General features: G+C 40.6%; 1 long non-coding RNA gene across 10 annotated transcripts in view; it reads right to left on the bottom strand.

Moving 5' to 3' along the window:
* The window catches only part of LOC141140654 (uncharacterized), a 905916-nt gene that overhangs the window by 801056 nt on the left and 79625 nt on the right, over positions 1 to 25235 (bottom strand). For 9 of the 10 annotated variants that reach the window (XR_012243967.1, XR_012243970.1, XR_012243966.1 and 6 more), the window contains exon 2: positions 9100 to 9227. This is a non-coding gene — a long non-coding RNA (uncharacterized lncRNA). The remainder of the gene's footprint in view (positions 1 to 9099; positions 9228 to 25235) is intronic. The other variant, XR_012243971.1, reaches the window with a different exon arrangement.

Here is a 25235-nt window from a genome sequence, read left to right as displayed (position 1 = left end):
AAATGTATTTTTTCCAAAAAAAGTGCGCTTGTAAGACCGCTGCGCAAATACAGCGTGACAGAAAGTATTGTAAGGACCGCCATTTTATTCTCTAGGGTGTTGTAAATATATATATATAATGTTTGGGGGTTCTAAGTAATTTTCTAGCAAAAAAAAATTATTTTAACTTGTAAACAACAAGTGTAAAAAAGAGCCTCGGGGCTGAAGTCGTTAATGGAATAATTGTTGCATGTAAAATCTTTTATTATGTAAATGATGTGTACTGTAGTCTCCAAAAGGTTTAAACAATGCTAAGGCACAGAAATGTATCTGTTGGCTTGATAATAGTAGTGATGACCATTAAAGCATAGTAGACTTTTTTATGCCAGAATTAATAAAGTATATAATTCTGTATAAACCACCAATCCTAAAAATATCTTAGGTTAAGAAATATCAACACCATCCAGCTGCATCCTATCATCTGCTGAGATCTTGATTATTCTGGCATCTTCTGTGTTTGGATAAAAGTCAGCGCGTAAAAAAAAATTGTTTTTGAGTCCAGTAGTTCGGAAACATTTGCCAAAATGTGTAAACAGTAAGAGACATTTTACGCCGATGTAGTTTTAACTCTGATAAAGCATTAAATAAGATGCTATTATTGCTCTCATCTTCCAATCACATTTGTAGAAGGGTAAAGCCCTTAGTGGTATTCTGTTCAGGACAAATTGAAACTCTGCTGATTATTCATGCTAAAAATAATGACTACCCTACTCTTTATCTTTGTACACTGAATCATTTTTCTAAACTGCTGCCATTTTGGTATAGGTAAATTGATTTTGTGCAAGTCAGAGTCCCTGCTTTTTTTGTAGTAAGATAAACATGTCGTTTAAAGTGCATCGAAACCCATAAGCAAAAATTGAATATATTGCAGCTTACCCATCCTTAAATGTGGAAATGCTGCCCTTAGCCTCATTAGCTGACTAGTATTTTTTCAAGCTCTGGGTATTAAAAGCTGCACTATTCTTCTTACGAAAAACAGAGACGTGTTTTAAAGCAGTAGTAAGCCGCCGGTGATTTTTAATTTTTTTTTAATCTGCAAAGCAAAGTTATAATGAACTAGTATGCATCGCTTACTAGCACACTATGTGAAATTTCCCTTAGAACAAAGCCCTTCACCACTGACAGGGCTTCCATCTTCACTCGGTCTTCCTTCTGGGTTCACAGGCTCCGGCTGTGTGAGTGGCTGGAGCCGCATGCACGCGGGAGCGGCAGTTTATGGCACAGGACTCTGAAGGAACAGCCACGGTGGCCGTTCCTTCAGAAAACATGCACTAGTGATGTCACCAGCCTCATGTACAGTAAATATCTCCTAAACGGTGCACCTTTAGGAGATATTTACAGCAAATAGGCTTACCTATAGGTAAAATTCATGTATGGGAGTTTTTTTTTACTAAAGACCTTGCCATTTCAGTTTCAGGAGCTTATTATACATATTCACAGCAGGTTGGAAAAGGATGATTTTTTTGGGGTACTTATTTTGGAAAAAGAGAGTTGCTAGTGATAGTTTGATGATGGGGCAGGGGCAGGTGGACCTTTTTCTCTTTAAAATGCTGGATGGTATTGGCATAGAATTTCAACACAGCAAACATAAGAATAGTATAAAAAAGGTAAAAGGTAATCGAGAAAGAAAGATTAGAAGATTAAGTTAATGCGTATTGTCCTTGCCCCCCCGCAGGTCTTATGAAATGAATAATATAAACTGTGCTGCTGAATGAATAAATATATATATATATATATATATATATATATATATATATATATATATATATATATATATATATATATATATATATATATATATATATATATATATATATAAAAAATAAAATAAAATCACTTGTCTACTAGTGTTATTCTGTGTCAAATTTTAAGCAATGTGACACTGCAAAAAAAGACAATTTTCAATAGTCCACAACACAATGCAGTGAAATCGTCCACATATATTATTTAGTGAGCCCTGCTGTATCCACTCAACGAATAAACAAACGGCTGTGAGAAAAACCTGTGCTCGTGGTCTTTGGACCAACTTAGATCACACTGTGCTCATAGGTGACCCCCACATGGACCTGCACTCACCACAATTCTTTGACACTCTATTTTTAGAAAGGTCAATTTGGGGCCAGCTCTAAAGTGTATACCTCAACCGCCAAATCCAAATGTCCGAAAATTCTAAGTCCTATCTTCCTGAGGATGTCCAATCCAGATTAAACACGTTGAGGTTAAGAATTCCTGGGTGTTGCATCACTTTCGGTGACATCACATCTTGTCTGACACGCACGCCGTTTCCGGGTTCAGAGTGACACCACCGGTCATCCCTCGATAGCAGTGCTGCATACGCCTAGTGCAAGGCAGGCACTAATACAAGTGAGTGTATGATATACATTTTAGCGTGTGTTTAATAAAGTAGCAGCAATGAAAGTTCTACTGTGATATTATCTCTTCTGAGTGGCAGGGCATAGTGGTCGAGGGATTCTGAATTCTCAAACATTTGGATTTGGTAGTTGGAGTATACACTACAGGGCTGGTCCCAAAGGCCAAATTTGACCTTTCTAGGAATAGAGGGTCAAAGAACTGTGAGTGCAAGTCCATGTGGGGTCACCTATGAGAATATTGTAATCTAAGTTGGTCTAAAGAACACGAGCATGGATGTTTCTCGCAGCCATTTGTTTATTCACAGAGTGGATACAGCGGGACTCACTAATTATATATGTGGACTATTTCACTGCATTGTATTGTGGACTATGTGGACTATTGCAAATTTCCTTTTTTGCAGTATCACATTCAAGTGCAGTTGCTCTAGATCTGAGGGGAACAGCCAAGAAAAATTAAAAAAAATGCATTTTTACTTGCACATGATTGGATGATACAAATCAGCAGAGCTTTCCTCATTTCAGAGCTTCCCCTCAGATCTAGAGCAACTGCACTTGCAGTGCACAGTATATTTGCCTTGATAGTAAATCAACCTCATTGCATACAATTTGATTGACATAGGATAAATTAGTATATCCACAGGCGCAGAATAAAACACATCACATTATACTCACCTATCCCAAATCCAGTGAGATATGGCCCACTAAGACACTAAGCCATTTGTCAAAATCTTCTGAACCAAGGGCACGCATGTGCCGCACACTATCCAAACCTTTAGAGAGTTCATGCTCTGCTAGAGTACAGAGTAAAACTCTCTTTAGGGTTAAACAGAGCATGTACTATGCATAAAGGAGCGCCGCTCAGGAGACTTTGACAAGAGGCTCAGTAGCTTTGTAGGCAATATGCTGCCTCCTGAAAATACATGGATAATGCAAATGCCTTTATGTTTACTTCCTATGTCTTTGTACTTAGTTAATTATTCATTTGTATGCTGCAACTTTGAGGGCACTGTGGTTATTGCATTCATTCATGTATATCCTGCCTTTTGAGCCCTTTCACACTGGGGTGGTTTGCAGGCGCTATTGCGCTAATAATAGCGCCTGCAAACCGACCTGAAAGTGCCGCTGCTTTCATTCCAGTGTGAAAGCCCCGAGGGTTTTTACACTGGAGCGATGCGCTGGCAGGACGGGAAAAAAAGTCCTGCCAGCAGCATCTTCGGAGCGGTGAAGGAGCGGAATGTATACCGCTCCTTCACCGCTCCTGCCCATTGAAATCAATGGGACGGCGCGGCTATACCGCCGGCAAAGCGCCTCTGCAGAGGCGCTTTGCGGTGGTATTTAACCCTTTCTTGGCTGCTAGCGGGGGGTAAAACCGCCCCGCTAGCGGCCGCATACAGACGGTAAAACGCCGCTAATAATAGCGGCGTTTTACCGCCGACGCCGCCCCCGCCCCAGTGTGAAAGGGCTCTTAGTGTAATGTCATTTCTTCTTTTTTCAATGTAACTTTCTCCTATTTTTCCTGCAGGACATGCACATTAAGGCTAGGAAAGAAAAATTCCATTTGACCATCACACACTGTAAATGCCAAGATCTACCACATCACTGTGTTTTCCTCAACTCCTCTGCATGAGATAATGCAGATATGTTGCCGAGTGTTTGATGAGTTCAGCTATCTGATGAAGATTTTCTGCCGTGATTTTCTCTGCTACATTGAGGTCAAGCACAGAGGTCTCAGGAAGGATATGTCTGTATTACAAACAACTGGGGTCAGAATAGGCAACAGCTTGTTAAATCGAGGATAGGTAAGTATAAGTCTTGCAGAGAGCATGGCAGTACAATTTATCCCCTATTAATCATCTAACCCTACTCCTTCCATACCTTTTACCTTTCCTGTTAGGGGGCAGTACATATAAGTGTAACTGCATCAAACCACTAGGTACACTTTAAACATTACACTGACTACTTCAGTGTTTGCAGAAGATGTTTGCAAATTATTATTACTATACAGGATTTATATAGCAAAAACAGTTTATGCATCGCTTTACAACTTGAGGGTAGACAGTACAAATACAATACACTTTAATACAGTAGGAATCAGAGGGTCCTGCTTGTTAGAGCTTACAATCTCAGAGATGCACCAGAACCATGTAGTAGAGCCATATGTAAAAGCATTGCTTTAAAAATGCTAGAGACATGCTGAACTGAGCATACAGTATGTGGCTTGAAGGAAAAACATATCAAGGCTTTGTGATGAAAATGTTCTCTTTTAACTTTAACAAACTGTCTTATTTAGCAATTTGTAAAGCCCAAGGTGTCACCTTCCAAAGGATGAAAAATTAGAAATATATGTCCTAAAAACTCTCATCCATTAAGGGAATATGTATGTGTGATGACCTTAGCAACTTCCATGACTTCACAAGCTAAAAAAAAACACAACCGTGTTCACTCATGCGTATGATAGCTTGATTTTTACAAGCTGTTGAAACAGAGCAAGCTAAGTACAAAGCGCACTATGAAATCTGAGCTCCATAAGAAAAACGCAACCTGGAGGCCATTCAATCATCTCCCACATTGAAGTTGTGCATCCTGTGGACTTTGCATAATGACTTGCACTTTATTTTTTCCCCCCTTCTGCTTTTAGTTTCTGGTGCTTTCAAGATATACTGCAATATACTACAATATATATTAGTTCATCGGCCCAATGTTAGGTGGATTGGGAGTAATTATTTTGCAAGTTCTTTTAAAATAATTAAAGTTTACAGGCTAAAGTGTAAAGCCCCATACACATTATCAGATTTTCTGCTGTTTTTTTCCTTCAGATTTACCAAAACCATATAATATGAGGTCAAACCTTAGGAGCTTCAATTTGTATGCAATCAGGCAGGCCCTTGCACTACATGGTTTTGGTAAATCTGAAGACAAAAATCAGCAGAAAATCTGATAGTGTGTATGGGGCTTAAGTTCAACCTAACACTAAAATCCCTGCATCTACAGACAACTACGATCTAACACTAACCTATCTAGCCCTGTAAAGAAGAAATCAGTATACATACCTTTTTTGAAGTCGATCTGACCCGATCCCAAGCTGAGCTGTCAGCCGTGGTTTCGCTGTGGAGACGGTTGCAGAGGACACATTGGACAATGGAAGCCCAATAGTAAGTCTATGGGTGACATCACTCCCAATTGATTTCACAGCTGTTGTCAGCTGTGTCCTCTGCAGAGCTTCCACCGCTAGAGACTGGATTGGATCAGCTTCAAAAATGGTATGTATATTGATTTCTTCTTTACAGGGCTAGATAGGTTAGTGTTAGAGCATGGATGTCTGTAGATACAGGGATTTTAGTGTTAGGGTGGACTTACACTCTAATAGAGAATTGTATGGAATAAACACTTAAAGCTGAACTCCAGGATCCCTGATTTTTTATGTACATTGTGTATTTCTTACAGATCTGTGTAGTAATCTAGTGTAAAACATGAAACATTGCCTCTGCTGTAATAATGATGTCACTGCTGTTCTTTCTCCTTATGCAGGATGACTGGTCTTGTCTCCACCCCCTCCTGTAGTTTTCTGTAGGCAGCCTGTAGGGGGTGGAGCTTGCTGGGACCCTTCCACAGCTATGCTCTCTCCACAGACTATACACAGCATAGTGATGATGTCACTGCTACTTTTACAAGATAATATTTGGGATTGCAAAAGTATTTGGTGCTCACAAAGTGGATTTGTATACTTTGCGGCTACTGAGGAATATATTTAAAATGGGAGTTTTTTCTACCTGTAGTTCAGCTTTAGGTAACATCTGAAATGATTACATTATAATCATTATAAATGGCCTTACTCATTTCCGTCTGAGGAAGTTTCTAAATGTTACATGAAAGTCAAATTCAGATATAGCATACTCTCACTGCCCTGATCTGTGTAGATGGGCAGCATTTACTTTTCCTCTGGCTGCAGTAGAAAGAGGTAGATGTATATGAGCCATAGGCAATACTGGCCAGCTTTGAGAATGCTCCAAACTAGAATCTAGAGTACTATTCTCCCCTAAGGACCTGCCTGATGCGAGCAGGTCTTTTTTTCAGGTTACCTCAGCTGAATTGGAATTAAACACTGCCAAGCCATCTGTGGGCTGTGTGACATTTGGTAGGTTTCATGTAACAGTGTGGCAAAGGTAAAAACCAACCTAATATTAAAAGTACAGTTACCCATTAACATGATGAAATTACAATGACCTGGACCAAATGCTTCCAAGGTAGTGTGACATGGGGGATCGTTTAGCTCAGTGATAGATTTTTGTGCAGTGAGTCCACATCAGACAGGCATTTATAGTTAAGGGCCTGGTAGCCCACAGTTATTAAACAGAAAAACAGAACAAAAGTCCACTCAGGAATCCCATGCAGGTGTTTAAACGTCATTCAGACATAACTGAAAATGCTAGCCCACCTGGCTACTCTTCAGCAGCACTGCTGCTATAGATACTGGTCCCTCAAACCACCAGCTCTTCCAGGCCCACAGTCTTGGATGCACACAGCTTTGGGCACCTTAAGCGAACAGAACTTTAAGCCCTTCAATGCATACAGCTTCTGGGCTTCTTAATGCACACAACTTCAAGCCCTCCAATGCACACAGCTTTGAGCTTCTTAAAGCACACAGCATCTTTCTTATCACAGAGCCTCTCCCACTAGCAGCCACTGCTCCAACTCCACCTTCCTCCTCCTTCTGCTCTCACCAGCCTCTCGTTATATGGGCTGTGTGCACCTGGGCACACACCCTGCTGGCTGTCCACAAGACCCAGACACAGGGTTGGAGATCCCGTCCCACCCAAGACTCTTAGGGATCTCCAAACTACAGAGTCCCATCCGGCAATAGCAAAATCTGGAGAAAACTGCCAGAGCAGTTTTCTCCATTTCAAATCTACCCTCTGTAGTCTTGCAATCTGCAGATATGCAAACTATGTGTCCCTTTTACATCCAATTTTTTATAGGGACAAAGCAATACAGAAATGTAGCGTGATAGTCTTCAAATCACTCTATGGATCCTAGGCCCATGATGTATACATAGGGTCTCGAAATTTGCCCCATTTCCTGTCATTTAAGATTACATTAAAGCACTTAAGATAGTGAAGCTCTTTGATATGCCCTAACAAATTCCAAATTAAAGCAATTTATTCTGCACAATTTATTGCACATGTATTAGAAACCATTTGGTACATTTCTGAACATATATACATGCACAGCTCCTTGGAAAAACACTGGGATAAACTGACTTTTGATAAAGTTTTGACATCCAAAACTTAATTAAAGTGTTTCTTCATTTTTCAGTCACATATAGACATTACAGTGCAACGTGGAAGAGATTGTAGCAATGCAAATCTAAAAAAATAGTTACAGTAAAGTAAGAAGGAAACATTCCTCCATCACTTTTTGATATGTGTAACAAGGACAGGAGGTAAAAAAAAAAAACTCTCCCCAGTGGAGACTCAGACAACAATAAAAACAGCAGTTCTAATTCCCACCACTCCACTGAAAGCTCAAAAACTTCCAAGTATGCAACCAGGTAAAAATGCAGAGGTGTGAATGTAGTCTTTGGAGAATACTAATCTTGTGGCTCTAAAATGTAGGTCCAAAAGTACATGGTGTCAGTTGCAAAGATGACAAAAGTGATATACTGCTAACCATAGATTTTAGATGGATAAATAAAGCTGATTGACTGATTTAAGACCAGTAAGGCATTGCCTTTTTACAGAACCAAAGAGCAATAATCTGCAGCAACCTGTAGAGACCTACAAGCAATGCTGTCTTAATGAGTGGGCACACCTGGGCACTGCCCAGGGGCCCCAGCTGCATGGGGGTCCCCTGCACTTTCCCCAAAGCAGCTGGTCCTTGAGCCCATGCTGCCCCAAAATTGGGGGGCCCCAGGATGGCACTGAGAGTGATGGATACACAGGGGAGGCAGGCTGGCAGCAGTGTGCCGTGCTGTGCGGAACAATACCTATTATTTCACATCCAGCAGGGAAGGGCAGGGCCAGAGCGCCAGTGATTGAATGTTTGGGACTCGAAGGCTGCGGGGTAGGAGCCGGAGTGGGAGCTGCTGAGTCGGCAGCACTGAGAGCCCACCTGCGGAAGTAGCATTGTGGATGATGTTATGGTGAGCCCAGCTATCGAGCACTGTTTGCACCGAAGGGCTTGGAATGCCCGGAGGGATGCTCCCTCCTCCGCCCCTCCTTCTGCCTGCTTGATTGGTATAGGTGAGTCCAGTGCTGGAGGTGGGCATACACTGTATCTCCACTGGAAAAGGGGGTACTACATGGATGGAATAATGGTGCTGGGGGATATAAAGGGTGTATGGGGAAAAACAATGCTGAGGGAGGATCTGGGGTGTATAGGGGGTAGCAATGCTTGGGGTAGCTTGAGTGGCTATAGTGCTAGAGGTTTCAGGAATGTAGAGAGGCCACAGTGTAGGGGGTATCAGGAATGTAGTGGGATCACAATACAAGGCTTTACTTTTCATCAGTTTTGAGAAAAAGAAACTGAATTAGAAATGCTGAATGTATAACTATGACAGTCTAGGTATTAAGGTACAGACGTCATGAGAAAAACATAAAAACTGACACTGCTGGCTACTTTCTAAAAATGCAAGTCATAAACCTGGAACATGCATGAAGTAGATGAAAGAAACAAAGTCAACGTTTCCTACCTTTAGATTCAGTCCAGGGACAACTGAAGCCAAAGCAGCGGCATAATAGCCTGGCAACTAGAATTTCTGAAAAAGAGCAGCAATGGAAGCCTACATCAATATTCCATGACAATTGTACTCCAAGACATCTGGAAAATAGGGGAAATGAGGTGCAGGTTTGGAAAGTTAATAAATGCAAAATCAGTTTCTAGATTAACTACAGGATTAATAAAGGCTCATGATAACACCCATTATACACAACTTAAAGCAAAAACAAACAAAAAAAGTTGTATACAAGACATCTGGAAAATAGGGGAAATGAGGTGCAGGTTTGGAAAGTTAATAAATGCAAAATCAGTTTCTAGATTAACTACAGGATTAATAAAGGCTCATGATAACACCCATTATACACAACTTAAAGCAAAAACAAACAAAAAAAGTTGTATACAAAATCACATTATTCAACAATAATTAAGCAACAATGCCTAAACAAATGAAAACGATCTACCACAGCCTTTCTCAACCAGGGATCTGTGGGACCCTATAATGCCTTCTAAATTTGCTAGGTGTTATTTGAGCAGCATGCCGTGGTGAATCCCATGCCTACACAGACCACCAACACAAGGGGACAATTTTACACTGACAACTAATTTAAGGGTTAATTTTTACACTAACCACTAATGTTAAAGAAGAGCACAATTTTCACTGTGTCCCTTTCTTTTCATAATATCATTATTTCAACATTATTACTGGAAATAATTTTTTAGTATACAGCAGGTGGTGTTACAAAAATGATCCACCCTGGGTGTCAGATACTTAACGTATAGCACAGTGTTTATTGTCTTATTTAAAACTTTCTAGAATTCACTGATCTTACTAATGTACTGCAAACTATGATATTGGAAGAGGAGGATGGAAATGTCCCTGTTCTTACTTTAAATGATCCAGACCCTCAAAAATGCGTGAGGGATTTCCAATTTGGTATGTGCTGAAGTGTTTCGAAAAGTGAAATTGTGCAAAACCTAGCAGTGTTAATGTCTAAATAAGACAAAAAGTGTAAAAAACATAAAAAAAACAAAAAACACTGTGATATGATGCTATGTAATAGTATAGTGGGAGCCTCCTATTCAGAGGATCACCATTTAGCAATAATGTTAGTAAACAAACTTTAACATCAAAAAACATATGTGCATATAAATATATATATATTTTCCTGTGCAAAAATCACAAAATTATAATGATGGTAGTACTATAGTGCTAAGCCCAGCGTACATATAAAGTCCTTAAATACTGGTGTATTACAAAGTCCAAAATAAAGTGACAAAGTGCTCCTGCAAATTGTTATTCAATGCTTCTTAAAAGGTGCCCCATAGGAAACGCTCTCACTGCTATTATTCACCCCACAAGGAGGTATTCCACTTTCACAGTATGAGCCACTGTATAGCATATAGGATAGGAAAGCCTGTTGTCCTGTATCTGCAAATTGCTTCCTTGTCTGCGGTATAAGTGATCACCTTGTGGCTAGCCACTTATGTTGCCCACACATAGAGAAGAACAAAGCTCCATAGTGTATTACCGTAAAACATTAAAACGTTTATTCACATTCTCAGTGGGTACTCACAATTGGTAAATAGATACAAAGCGTAAAGGTTTAAAATCAGGAAGCCGGAACGATCTGCGTTCCACGGCCTGAAAACCAGACGTGATGCAATGACGCTGTTAGCCCCGCCCTACACGTTTCGTCACTGGGACATCATCTGGAGCAGCCAGATGACGTCCCAGTGACGAAATGCATAGGGCGGGGCTAACAGATTCCTGATTGCAGGATTGCAATTTGCAGGAGCACTTTGTCACTTTATTTTGGACTTTGTAATACACCAGTATTTAAGGACTTTATATGTACGCTGGGCTTAGCACTATAGTACTACCATCATTATAATTTTGTGATTTTTGCACAGGAAAATATATATATATTTTTATATGCACATATGTTTTTTGATGTTAAAGTTTGTTTACTAACATTATTGTTAAATGGTGATCCTCTGAATAGGAGGCTCCCACTATACTATTACATAGCAGCATATCACAGTGTGGACGCTGGACAGTGTTTTTTGTTTTTTTATGTTTTTTACACTTTTTGTCTTATTTAGACATTAACACAGCTAGGTTTTGTACATTTGCACTTTTCCAAACACTTCAGCACATACCAATATTGGGAATCCCTCACGCATTTTTTGAGGGTCTGGATCATTAAAGCAAGAACAGCGCCATTTCTATCCTCCTCTTCCCATATTATTCTATTTTCCCCATAGGGTGGATTTATTGATAGAGGCTGCAGTTCTTTATGTTTTGCACTTTTTTGACCATAAGCGCGGGAGTTCACATCATTCTACAGCAAACTATGAGTATAATCATTTTTAGCAGTGGCTCCTGGAAACCTGAAAATTATTGCAAGTTTTATTTGGGCTAAAAGAGTTTGAGAAAGTCTGGGGTACCTAAAAAACAATTAAAAGATTTCCCAAGCATGTAAATGTAGTAGAACTTTCATGACACACTTTTTGCATGTTCAACCATACTTTTTCTTTCTTAAATACACACTCTAGGCAGAGTAAGCAGTACTTTTACTGATATGCAAATATTATCAAATGTCAGGAGCCAACCCTTTTCTCCATCTCTATCCAACCCCTCCAGGATTCTGACAGAGAAGACTGAAAAGTGAGTCTCATAGGGAGGAGAAGAGATGTTCCAGCTGTGATTGATAGCATAGCCTCACCTTCTTTATGATGTGTGAGGGAGGAGATGGAGATCCCAGTGAGGGAGTAACTGGCTCTTCTGGGCAGACTAAAGCAGACTTTTTACGCACTCATTATGCACTAATGAGCCATTTATAAAGAAAAATTTAATTATTCACAGTGGTTTCTGTAAACATCGGCAAAGGACAGAGTTGATTTAAATGATAATAAAACATTTCAGCAGAATCAGGCAATGATCATCACTAAGAGTTTAGATTTTTCAGCGGGTGTTCCATTTATATGTTATCATGTATGTTTATGTAGATCATGACTACACATCCTATACCTATGACCTGCCACTGTGGACTACTTGAAAAAAATGTGGCATAGAACTTTACTCATACTCTACTTGTCAACTGTGTGCATCAATGTAATGAGATAACGGTTTATTCCAAATCACACTGCACTATAACAATTCAAACCAAGCTAAGGTGTTTGCATTTAAAATACAAGAACATGCATATCACTATCCCGCCCCCTTTTGGCCATATATTGTGCAATGCTACATTTAGTCACATACAGTGCACAATACATACAGATTAAAGTTTTCCTAATCTAGAAAAAAACAAACATCCTAATTGGGAAGGACTTGAACAGGTACGTTTTGTTCTGTACATAAAAATCTAGTTTATGTTAAACCTCAGACTGTTCGGTAATGTAACAAATAATTTTTTTAAGCAACCTGAAGTTTACGTTTATGTAGTTACATGCCACACCAGAAATTCTGGGGAAAAGATTAGAAGCAGTCAAGTCCCTTGGTTACCTCTAGCTGATTAAAACTAGTTCTGTGTCATGGTCATTGGCAACTGCACTGAATAACATGAGCAGCTATGGATTAAGTAGCTATCTTCAAATGCTGGAAAATGCTAAGCATAAAATCACTAGAAACACTGCAACATAGGCCCTTTACCCACTGCACTTAACCACTTGCCACCCGACATATAGCAAAGTGACGGCGGCAAAGTGGTTTCAATACCCTGACCAGACGTCATACGTCAGGATATTAAGCCGCTGCACGCCCCCGGGGGCACACATCGCAGACGATCGTTGTTGCGGTGTGTCAGTCACCGCAACTCCGATCTAGGTGAAGAGTCTCTGACGGAGACGCTTTACCACGTGATCAGCCGTGTCCAATCACGGCTGATCACAGTGTGAACAGGAAGAACCGGTGATCGGCTTTTCCTCACTCGCGTCTATCAGACGCGAGTAGAGGAGAGCCAATCGGCTGCTCCTCTGATGGGGGGGTCTGTGCTGATCAATTATCAGCGCAGCCCCCCCTGAGGATGCCCACACTGGACCACCAGGGACACCACTAGGACCACCAGGGATGTCAAAATCAGGTATGCCACCCTAGACCACCAGGGATGCCAATCAGTGCCCACAATGGATGCCAATCAGTGCCCACAATGGATTCCAATCAGTGCACACAATGGGCATCACTGATTGGCAGGCATTGTTTGGCACTGATTGGCATCCATCAGTACCATACATTACAGTACATCAGTGCCACCTATCAGTGCCCATCCATGCCCATCCGTGCCGCCTATCAGTGGCCATCTGTGCCGCCTATCAGTGCCCATCTGTGCCGCCTATCAGTGCCACCTATCAGTGCACCATCAATGCCACATATTAGTGCCCATCATCAGTGCCCATCAATGCCACCTCATCAGTGCCACCTCATCAGTGCCCATCAGTGCAGCCCCATCAGTGCCCATCAGTGAAGGAGAAAACTTACTTATTTACAAAGTTTTGTAACTGAAACAAAAAAAAAACATATTTTTTTCAAAATTTTCGGTCTTTTTTTTATTTGTTTAGCAGAAAATAAAAATCCCAGAAGTGATCAAATACCACCAAAATTAAGCTCTATTTGTGTGAACAAAATGATAAAAATGTGGGTTTGGGTACAGTGTTGTATGACCGCGCAATTGTCATTCAAAGCGCGACAGCGCTGAAAGCTGAAAGTTGGTCTGGGCAGGAAGGTGTATAAGTGCCCTGTATTGAAGTGGTTAATTGAATGGTTCTGTAGCTGCTACATAAACATCTGAAATGCCTTAGCCCTTAGTTGTGCTTTCCTTTTATTATTTTACTATATATTTTACTTTCTTTACTATTGCACATTTACTTTGTGCAAAACACACCTGTTTTTCTTGTTGACTATTCACTTCTTACTGCTAAACCATGACAGTAAAACCACAAGTGGCCTCAGGCCTTTTGAGTCATTGCTTACAACTGGTGCATTGAAAGGCTCTGATAAAACAGAGGAATTGTCTCAGCCACCTGCAACCTTCAGTGAAAACTGCTGGTCAGCAGTTCCTTTATCTAACTAAAAACTGGCATAATTATTATAAGTATCAACAGATGGACTAGAATCTTTTCCTGTAGCAGTCAGATTGACAAAACCAGTTAGTATTCTTTAGAGCAGTGTTTCTCAACCTTTTTCAATCAAGGCACCCTTTAAAATTATGCACAATCTTTAGGCACCCTTTCTAAATTGTAAAAAAAATGAATTAATGTTTATTCATAGATAAAATGAATATTCCTGCGCTACCTTAATCAGAGCAAGTAAAGCACTAGTTGCAGCAGATACTGGATTGGTCAATCTGTACCAAGAGAAAAGTATATGTAAAATCAATGAGTGGTGTTGCGCTCTAGTAAGTATCAAATCTCTAAAAATATAAAGTGCTATATATTTATGGTGTACATCAAATGTGCAAAAAATCATAATACACAGTATAAAGTGCTAGGTGCTCAAAATTAAATAATCTCAAATATACTTCACAGTGCAAAAAAAGACAAAATTATTCCAGAAGTATAGCATCCAGATAGATAGTAGAATGAAAGTGCTAGTGCTGACAAAGAACAAGGACAAAGCCCAAAACTGCACAAAAATCTTCAAACGAATACTATTACATAAGGTGCAATGAATAATGTGCTGTGCTCCAAGCGACACTCTGTGCAAGTGTAATCTTTTGTGAATAAGTGGTAATCGTCTTCGGTGTAGAGACACCTCAGTGTGCAATGGCTCCTTACCTTATGCTGTAAGGTACAAGCGTAATAATGATTAGTGGTGATGAGGGAATCCGGGATCCTGCAGTAGATCACCCCAGTGTTCCTCTTTTATAGTAATAATCAGGGGGGCATCAATGGAGCTTGATATCCTGGTAACGCTTGGTAAGGCTTGGTATCCTGGTGGATGATCCTCATTTATAGTGCTGTATCGCCTCTGTGTTAGTCAGTAACGATGGAAAATCTCCCAGATAGATGCATCAATATAGAAAAAAAGGAGGGGGGAGTACCCGGTTCTAGTGGCCGGGTAAGGGGTTACTGTAGACCTGGTGAATTGGCTAATAAGCCCCAATGTCTTTCTAGAATTGAGCGAATATCATTCCACTGGGATCCAAAAGTGGTTATTATTCTGACTGGGTCATTTGTTTTTTGATTAATCGAGGTAGGGGTACTTGTTAGTTCAGTTGATAACAAGCTCTGGCGATTCCGATTCGCTGCTTTTCTCCTAGCTCGCTTAATTTGTTTGTTTTTTTGCTTTTTGTTTTGTTTTTGTTTTTTTGTTTCTTGTCCATGTACTGTTTTTTTGTTTTTTTGTCTGGCCTGTCATTCTAACGTGCATGCAGCAATTGGGTCCTATTGGACTTAATTATATCTTATCTATTTCAATTTTAAATCCAGGTTGTAATACCATGATGATAACAGTATCTTAATTAACAATAAAGAAATGTATACTTTTTTGGAAATACAGACAGCAATCATTTGATATGCACACCATTATTTGTTGCTACAGTAACCCCTTACCCGGCCACTAGAACCGGGTGCTCCCCCCTCTTTTTTTTCTATATGTTGATTATGGTTACAGCAACAGTTTGTATAATTTAACATTATAATTGGTCATTTAATTATCTGACCATTTACAGGTGTTTCTTGTTCCAACTTCCCCTTCCCTTTTGTTTTTAGCTGAATCTGATTGTGACCCCGCTTATGGTCACTTCTAGCAAGAAACACCAACTTTTTCAAATCTTTTTTGCTATTTGAAATCTGTATTTCCAATTAATTCAGTTTAACAACCCTTATAGGTAATGGCATTCATGTTAGGCGAGGACATAGATCTTGAGATCAAAACAGCATTTCAGAGTGATACCCCTTAGGTTACCAAACAAGAGGACGAGATTAGAAATAAATTTAAGGAACACAAAAAATTACTAATAAAGCACCTCAATAGAAAATAGGATGTAACTTCATTAGAAACATACATAGCACACAAAATTGTCCCAAGAGGATTACGTGATCGAACCATACCAGTCGAACATCTACATACTGAAAGCTTCCTACCCAAATGGAAGGAACTGTGTATAAATCACGGCTTAGCCGTGATGGGACTTATAGTTGAGGAGGAAAAAGCCCAGTTGATTGATATACAAACTCAGATAGAAGAAAGCGCTCGAGGCTTAGAGGCATTCAAACATTTAGAGGAATTCACTAAACAAAATTACATAATTAAAAAAGAAATAGAAAAGACACAATTAAATCTCAAAATAACCAAACAAGGGAAATTTAAACGAGATATTGCAGATTCTGAGAAGGATGAGGTATTTGACTTGACCATCCGACGTGGCCGAAGTCGATCACGTGGGAGGGGACAACATCAACAATCAAAGCAACGTTGAGATAAATCACATAGTAACTCTGACGACGAAATAACAAGGTCAGTTACTTTTTTAGAGCAAGGGGGGGCGGAGCAAAAGACTTCACAAACCCCGCCTCCATCGCAAAAGAGCAAGACAGGATCTCGGAAACAGACCAAGACACCAGGCGACCGAACATACACAAGAAGCCAAAAAAAACACTGACTAGTTTACCCTCTCAGAATAGACAACATGAACTTAATGACTTGAAGGTAGTTAACTTATCAAGCCATAGTTTGAGTTCAGATCACATCAGTCTCCTCGCCAAAGGTATGTCTTTTTCACCGACATCCGCAATGGACGAATTCACTGTGTACAAGGACATTGCTCTATTTCTGAGAAAAGTCTTTTTACGTTCCTTATATGAAGGGAAAGGTGAGACACCAATACCTAGTACCCTCATTGATCCAGGTGACCAAAAAGCTTTGGACATATTAAATTCACTACTGGACGAAAACTCAGAACCTAGTGAGGAGTCCCATACACCAATCAAACGACCGGTTGATTTAAAAATTAAATCACAAAAAATGCCCCCCCCTGTCCAAAAATAGATGGCTAAGTCTCTTTCTTGAGATGGTCCAGCACGACCTCGAGAAGGTAAATTGGCATAAACAAAGTATTGATAATTTAACCAAGGGCGAGAGAAAAGCCCTCGATGATCTCAAAAAAAGAAAAGACATTGTAATAAAAAAATAGTGACAAGGGGGGCAATGTTGTCGTTTTAAATGACACACATTATGAAAAAATAGCAAAAAAACTACTTTCCGATGTGACTACCTATCGCAAATTAGACCACAACCCCTTTCCTGCAGTAATCCAGGAATTAAACCGGAAACTCACTTTTGCTAGGGATGAGGGGCTACTGACCATGCGTGAATTTCAGTACCTTTCAGTTCAGGAGTTCAACATACCTACCTTTTACATAGTTCCTAAATTGCACAAGAACTTAAAAGATCCTCCGGGAAGACCGATTGTATTTGCCTGTCAAGGTCCGTTCGAACGAATTGGTAGATATGTTGACCTCCTACTAAAGGACATGGTCACGGGTCAAAAATCCTTTGTACAAGACACTCGTCATGTCCTAGCCAAACTAGCTGAATTTCAAAATCTCGACCAATTAGGTGAAATCTGGCTCGTCGGCATTGACGTCGAGTCACTTTATACCTCAATACCCCACGTACGTGGTATCGAAGCAGTCGAGATTCTTCTGAACACCACTTACCCTGATTTAGGACCACAAAATGAATTTCTGATAGATCTTTTGAAATTTATGCTGGGAAATAATTATTTTCAATTTTTAATGGTATATTACCAGCAAATTCGTGGCACGTCTATGGGGGCAGCATGGGCACCATCTTATGCATGCCTACATTTGAGCCACTGGGAGGAAGAGAAGGTGTTCCCTTCATCGATGTATCGTGACCACATCCACACATGGTTACGATACATCGATGATATTTTTCTGATTTGGCGGGGCACCCAGACCAATTTGTTGCAGTTCATTCATGAACTCAATGTCAATACATTCAATATTCATTTGACATATACCTTCAGTCAAACCAAACTATCCTTTCTTGACCTGCAAATAAGCCTGGAGAATGGGCAACTACATATCTCCACCTTCCGCAAGGAAACAGCGGCAAACACTTTTTTGAGCGCTACCAGTTATCATCCTCACTGGATCAAAAATGGCATTCCGGTGGGCCAATTTTTACGCCTGAAAAGAAATTGCTCAAAAGCTAGTGACTATCGATGGGAGAGCCTTGATCTCTACATCCGATTTAGAGAGCGAGGCTACTCACACCGGCAAATTAAGCGAGCTAGGAGAAAAGCAGCGATTCGGAATCGCCAGAGCTTGTTATCAACTGAACTAACAAGTACCCCTACCTCGATTAATCAAAAAACAAATGACCCAGTCAGAATAATAACCACTTTTGGATCCCAGTGGAATGATATTCACTCAATTCTAGAAAGACATTGGGGCTTATTAGCCAATTCACCAGGTCTAGGCAGGTTTGTAGGTACGTCACCCCAGTTGGTGGCTCAACGTGCCAGGAACTTGGGAGACATGTTGATTCAGTCAGAATTTACCCGGAAACAAGACAATTCCTGGCTATCTGACTATCCATGAACTCTAGGCATGTACCCGTGTAACAAGTGTCAAATCTGTCCCCACGTGCACAGAACCTCTACTTTCACCAATGCACATGGTAAGGAGGCATTTGAAATTTGTGACTTAATCAACTGCTCCACATCTCGATTCATTTACATGATAACATGTCCATGCCCTAAGATCTATATCGGAAAAACAAAAAGACAGCTAAGGATTCGTATAGGCGAACATCTGCGGGAGATTAATGACAAAACCAAAATTCCAGAAAAACCACTAGCAAAACACTTCTTCCAATTTCACGGGGGTAGTTCCCTTGGTATGAGGGTTAAAGGCATCTATGCCTTAAAATTGCACACTAGATGTTGCGATTTCGATCGTATACTCTTACAAAAAGAAAAGTGGTGGGTCTATCGCTTGAAGTCGCTTACTCCCGTTGGATTAAATACTGAATTAAATCTGCAGTCTTTCTTACCGACTTAGATGATTGTTTTCAGTTCCATTCCTGTACATATATAAATATTGTCTGTATATCGGTGGCTGGTACTATTTCCCTGCTTTTTAAACTCACTAACCGCTCCTATATAATTGCACATTGTGCTGGGTGTTCAGTGTTTCCGTATTTGTTTATGATTATGTCCCACTTCTTCTCCTCTCATTTTTTCCTTGCCCAGCTTTACTTAATATGTTAGGCCAGGTAACTAAAATATCCCTCAGTAAATACAATGACAACATAAGACAATGCTGTAATTAAACAAAGATTCGATCTCTTATGGCATTTCATTATTGCCCAACAATTCCTCAGAAATGACCAATGGATATACCATGACAGAACAACAAAAGTATGACCACTTTATTCAAGACCTATACACAACACAATTCAAACACATCAGGACGGTGATTGAATGCAGCCGTTAAGATAAAAAGGAGCGTCTTCACCAGCCCTGCTATCGTCCGAGATGAAGCTATGCTACATGCAATAGCGAAACGCGTTGACGTCATCAACGCCGACTTGTCACGGGCGCAGCGCTTTGGAAGTGAGGAAACACTAGGAGGCGGCTGCTAGTGTAAAGGAAACCGAGCCAGCCCGATCCATCCGCCGGACCCGACATTGAAGGAACGCTTCCATTCCTCTTGCTGTGGATCCGTGCCCCATACGGGAACCTTTTGGGCCGGTCGGCTCATGTTCGGCGGGCGGGCGTCACTGTATCGGACTGTGAACGAGGTCGAGCCAGCGGTGAGTTATTTGTTCCTCCCGCTATCCCTCCAGCCATTGACGCAATAACACGGAGCTACACTAATTGTCCACACCGGTCCACTTCTCATGAGGAGGATATCGGAGATCCAGACGATCAATCTCTATTCAAATAGAGCAACAGATGGTAAAGTTCCCCACTCTTGTCAAAATTAAGTGATCACTTATATCCATCATTTCATGGTAAACGACTCTTCAATTGAATCCATCTATGTTGACTATCACCAATAATTGAACTTAGCCAATTTCTTCAAACCACCGGATATCTCCTTGTGGGACAGGTCACCTTTCTAGCGGACTTCCACTGCTTTCATTTAATCGTATCATTTAGATCCCCCCTGTCACCAAATTAGAAAAATCATCAGCAGTGGATTAGTTACCACGATCCTCCCTCCCTCCATCCATCTCCATCCAATCCCAAGGATTTTCCCAGTTGCCGACCGGTTATTTTGGATTATATGGGATATTTACATCCCACCAATCAAGTGTATCAAACTACCCATTGATTTACTACCAGCTGGCAACTGGCAAAACCCTTATGCGTCCGGATGTAGGTCTCCGTTGTGTGTGTTTTTTTGTTTCTTGTCCATGTACTGTTTTTTGTTTTTTTGTCTGGCCTGTCATTCTAACGTGCATACAGCAATTGGGTCCTATTGGACTTAATTATATCTTATCTATTTCAATTTTAAATCCAGGTTGTAATACCATGATGATAACAGTATCTTAATTAACAATAAAGAAATTTATACTTTTTTGGAAATACAGACAGCAATCATTTGATACGCACACCATTATTTGTTTCTACAGTAACCCCTTACCCGGCCACTAGAACCGGGTGCTCCCTCCTCCTTTTTTTCTATATGTTGATTATGGTTACAGCAACAGTTTGTATAATTTAACATTATAATTGGTCATTTAATTATCTGACCATTTACAGGTGTTTCTTGTTCCAACTTCCCCTTCCCTTTTGTTTTTAGCTAGATGCATCAATAGCATGGAGAAAAAAGAACAGGGGACCCAGATAGTGAAGTATATAAAAACTGGGTGTTTTATTAAGTTGCAGCCAATAATAGTACTCGCAAAACAAACATGTCTACAAACGAAAAAAAAACAAAAAGAGCAGCGAGCTCGTGGCCTAACGTCACTTCCGGTGCCTGTCTATTCCGACGCGTATTGTCACGAACATATATATTCAACCACGCTTTGCACTTTTATGAATTAACTAGTATTGTAGATTAATGGAATACTACTACCACAAATATTTATACGTACAACTTTCAGCAACTGCGGACCGGGTATTGGTTTAATAGGTATATAGTGTTTGCAAAACTTATTATGCCCCATTACTACTATCCTATACATGCCTGATTGATTACCTCCTTATTATCAAGGTATCCCCATCATTGTTGTGTTTATTTCATCACATATTGGGATTTTTCTATCCTTATTGGTAACACATACACTTTTTTTATCACCTCACCAATTTTTCTGTCAGCGCATTTTTTACCCATATTTTAAACAATACCATTTTTTTTCCAGGTGTGTGGCGTTTTTTCCTTCCTTTGGTTGTATTTACATTGACCACCAGGATGTCAGATCTGTGAACACACCATGTTGTTACCATCTCCCTGCCCCTTCACAGCTCCCATGAGGAAAAGGAGTTGACTTCTGGACACGCCCAGGGGAGACCCTTTGTATGTTACCATATATACTGCTATACATAAGCTTGCTTTCTTTAACCAACCGGATTACTTTTCTGGTGAGAGTTGACCAGCATTTGGCACTACTTGTAAGTTACAGATATTGAGATATACTCATACATATATGGCTCTCCTCCTGCCCTTTTCCCTTCCCCCTACCACCCCTTCCTCCCTTTTCATTTTTCATTTTTTTTGTTTTTGTTTTTTTGTTATTATTATCATTCATTGATCCATTTTATCTCCAGATACCTACCTGCGCCTCTCCTGAAGAAGCGAGAATTACCTCGCGAAACGCAAAGAGATCAGTCGCGCAGCAGCTCTAGATCGATTGGGGTATCTGTATGGTGCCTTCAGGTCCTGCATAGCTAATATTTTCATATGAACTCTATGCAGCAGCATTCATGTTCATCATTTATGTCTTCTTTATTATTGTGGTACACGTTTTTAAATGTATGATAATACATTTTTCATATTTTTCATATTTTTACATCTACTGTCTGAGGTGTGACTCTTTAAAAGACCCGTGGGCAAAATGTTTTTTTCTGTGTTGTACATACCAATTTGAAACTGAGACACTACCTCAACCCTTCTCACATCTCTCATTGTCTGTCTAGGTCTTGACTTTGACTGTGACATTCTAACACATAAATATGCTTTGACATAAACCATTTCATTGTAGCTCTGGCTGTATGTTTAGGGAAGTTGTCCTGCTGGAAGGTGAACCTCCACCCCAGTCAAGTCTCTAACAGACTCTAACAGGTTTTCTTCTAAGATTGCCCTGTATTTGGCTCGGTCTATCTTCCCATCAACTCTGACCAGCTTCCCTGTCCCTGCTGAACAAAAAGCATCCCCACAACATGATGCTGCCACCACCATGTTTCACGGTGTGGATGATGTGTTCAGAGTGATGTGCAGTGTTAGTTTTCCATCACACAGTTTTGCTTTTAGGCCAAAAAGTTCAATTTTGGTCTCATCTGACCAGAGCACCTTCTTCCACATGTTTGCTGTGTCCCCCACATGGCTTCTCGCAAACTGCAAACGGGACTTCTTATGGCTTTCTTTTACCAATGGCTTTCTTCTTGCCACTATTCCATAAAGACCAGATTTGTGGAGTGCATGACTAATAGTTGTCCTGTGGACAGATTCTCCCACCTGAGCTGTGAATCTCTGCAGCTCCTCCAGAGTTACCATGGGCCTCTTGGCTGCTTAGTCAGCTTAGGTGGACGACCATGTCTTGGTAGGTTTGCAGTTGTGCCATAATCTTTCCATTTTCGGATGATGGATTGAACAGTGCTCTGTGAGATGATCAAAGCTTGGGATATTTTTTATAACCCAACCCTGCTTTAACCACTTGCTGACTGTCCACCATCGATTGACGGCGGCAGAACGGCACTCCTGAGCAAATCACAGTGGCTGTACAGCAGGCGCTTTAAGGAGTATAGGAGCCGATGCGCGTCAGGCACCTCCAATCGCTCCTGACAGAGCAAGAACGGGGATTTGTGTGTGTAAATGCACAAATCCACGTCCTGTCAGGGGAGAGGAGACAGATCGTGTGTTCCTAGTATATAGGAACAATGATTGGTCTCCTCCCCAAGTCAGTCCCATCTCCCCACAATTAGAACACACAGTGAGGGAACACATTTAAGCCCGTGATCTCCCCATAGTGTTAACCACTTCCCTGCCAGTGACATTTATACAGTAATCAGTGCATTTTTATAGCACTGATCGCTATATAAATGTCAATGGTCCCAAAAATGTGTCAAAAGTGTCAGATCTGTCCGCTGCAATGTCGTAGTCCAGATAAAAATCGCATATCGCTGCCATTACTAGTAAAAAAAAATAATAATAAAGTCCATTTGGTCCATAGCCATTTCAGCAAAGCCTCTTCCATTAACAATCCAACAAATATAGGTACCTCTCCCTGTGGACATTATGATATCTGCGAGTTCGTGGATAATAAATCCCGATTTTTACTTCCCAATGGGAAATGGCATTCCACTAAATCCAGAGTTACCTGCCAAACACAAGGTGTCATCTATCTAGCCCAATGCCTCTGCGGTGGTTTTTATATCGGGAAAACAAAGCGACAATTTCTCAAACGTATATGGGACCATATCAAACTTATAATGAAAAAGAAAATGGATACTGCCATAGGCAGACATGTTGACACTCAACATGACTTTAATCCTTATACTATTACATTTTTGGCATTAGAGCTTATCCCGCTGGATGAAAGAGGGGGCAGCGTTGATCGAACGCTGCTCCAGCTTGAAGCCCGCTGGATATATGATCTTAGAGCAACTACCTTTCCAGGTTTCAATGAAAGTTTGAGTTTCAGGCCCTTTTTGTGAATCCTGTTTGGAAATTTCCTCTTCCTCCCACCTCCCTTCATTCTGTCTGCCTCCTTCTTCCCTCTCTCTTTCCCTTCCCCTTTTCCTTACTTTTCTTTCATTTATTATTATTTTTTGCTCCTGTTTTTGTTTCCCCTTTTTATCTTTTCACGTGTATATATAATGTATATATCACTATTATTTTTTCATTGTTATGTTTATATACTTTTTGCTTCTTCTTTCTTTCCAAAAGTTTTTTTTCATGTATGTAATGAATTTACTGTAACTTTTTTATATTCTGTTGAAAATGTGGATACAACATTTATACAAGCACAGTGTTCTCTCGATATACTAATGGGCTTGGTCTGTGGGTGGTCCTTGAACAAGCCCATCATCTGCCTCGTCAGTTTCTCTCCCCTCTAGGTCTGTCTCAGCTCTTCCCTTCTTCCACATTCCCTGGTCAGGTCCATGGCAGTCACACGGACGCCTGGGGCACATCTTTACTTTGTGCCCTATTTACGCCCTGCCACCTGGAGGACCGGGGCCCGATCTTGGTTACGCTACTCAGCGTCCCTTCACCATCTCCTACAGCCCTGGGTTCTCACTACGGACTGTGTGGGCGGTCCCGTTCACCCAGTCCCAGTCTGCGTGTCGGCCGCAGCTCTCTTGCAGCCGCGCTGCATCCTGGGGCTTGTAGTCGATCAGGTCCTCGGCTTCTTGGGCATGCGCATAGGCGTCCACACGTCCGCATCGTGTTGGTGACGTCACACGCCAACACGATGGGGGACAGCTAAAGCTGGCTCATCTGTCAGTATAGCTGCCAGAGCCGAAGGGTAGGACTCAACATTTGCAGTGTCCGTGACTGGTAAGGTTTACCAAACACTGCATTACTCTTCTGTTTTTACTACTCTTAGCCAATCCCTTCAGTATTCACTGATAAGTTGGTCTTTTATCTTTTAAAAGTAAAGCTTGCTGGATTCATTATCTGTTTTCAATTATCCCCTCTTTTTTATCTCTATATATAAATTGATGAGACTAAGTCCCTGGTATTATCCATTGAGTTTAGATAACCTCTATCTTTATTTCCTATCTATTGTACTGTATATCCACCATATGGCTTTATATCCCATTTTTTATTATCTGAACAATCAATTCCCCTACATTTATATTTGTTAATTACTCCCTATCTCTATACATATTTTTTATTTATTAGCCACCAGAATATTCCCCTGCAATCATCATCAGCAGGTGTTCTGAAGTGTTCCTCCCATCAATA

Source organism: Aquarana catesbeiana, linkage group LG04 (assembly GCF_042186555.1).
Source record: "Aquarana catesbeiana isolate 2022-GZ linkage group LG04, ASM4218655v1, whole genome shotgun sequence".
In the NCBI taxonomy this organism is placed as follows: Eukaryota; Metazoa; Chordata; class Amphibia; order Anura; family Ranidae; genus Aquarana; species Aquarana catesbeiana.
The sequence above is the reverse complement of the archived record's forward strand: the minus strand, read 5'-3'. Positions and strand labels throughout refer to the sequence as shown.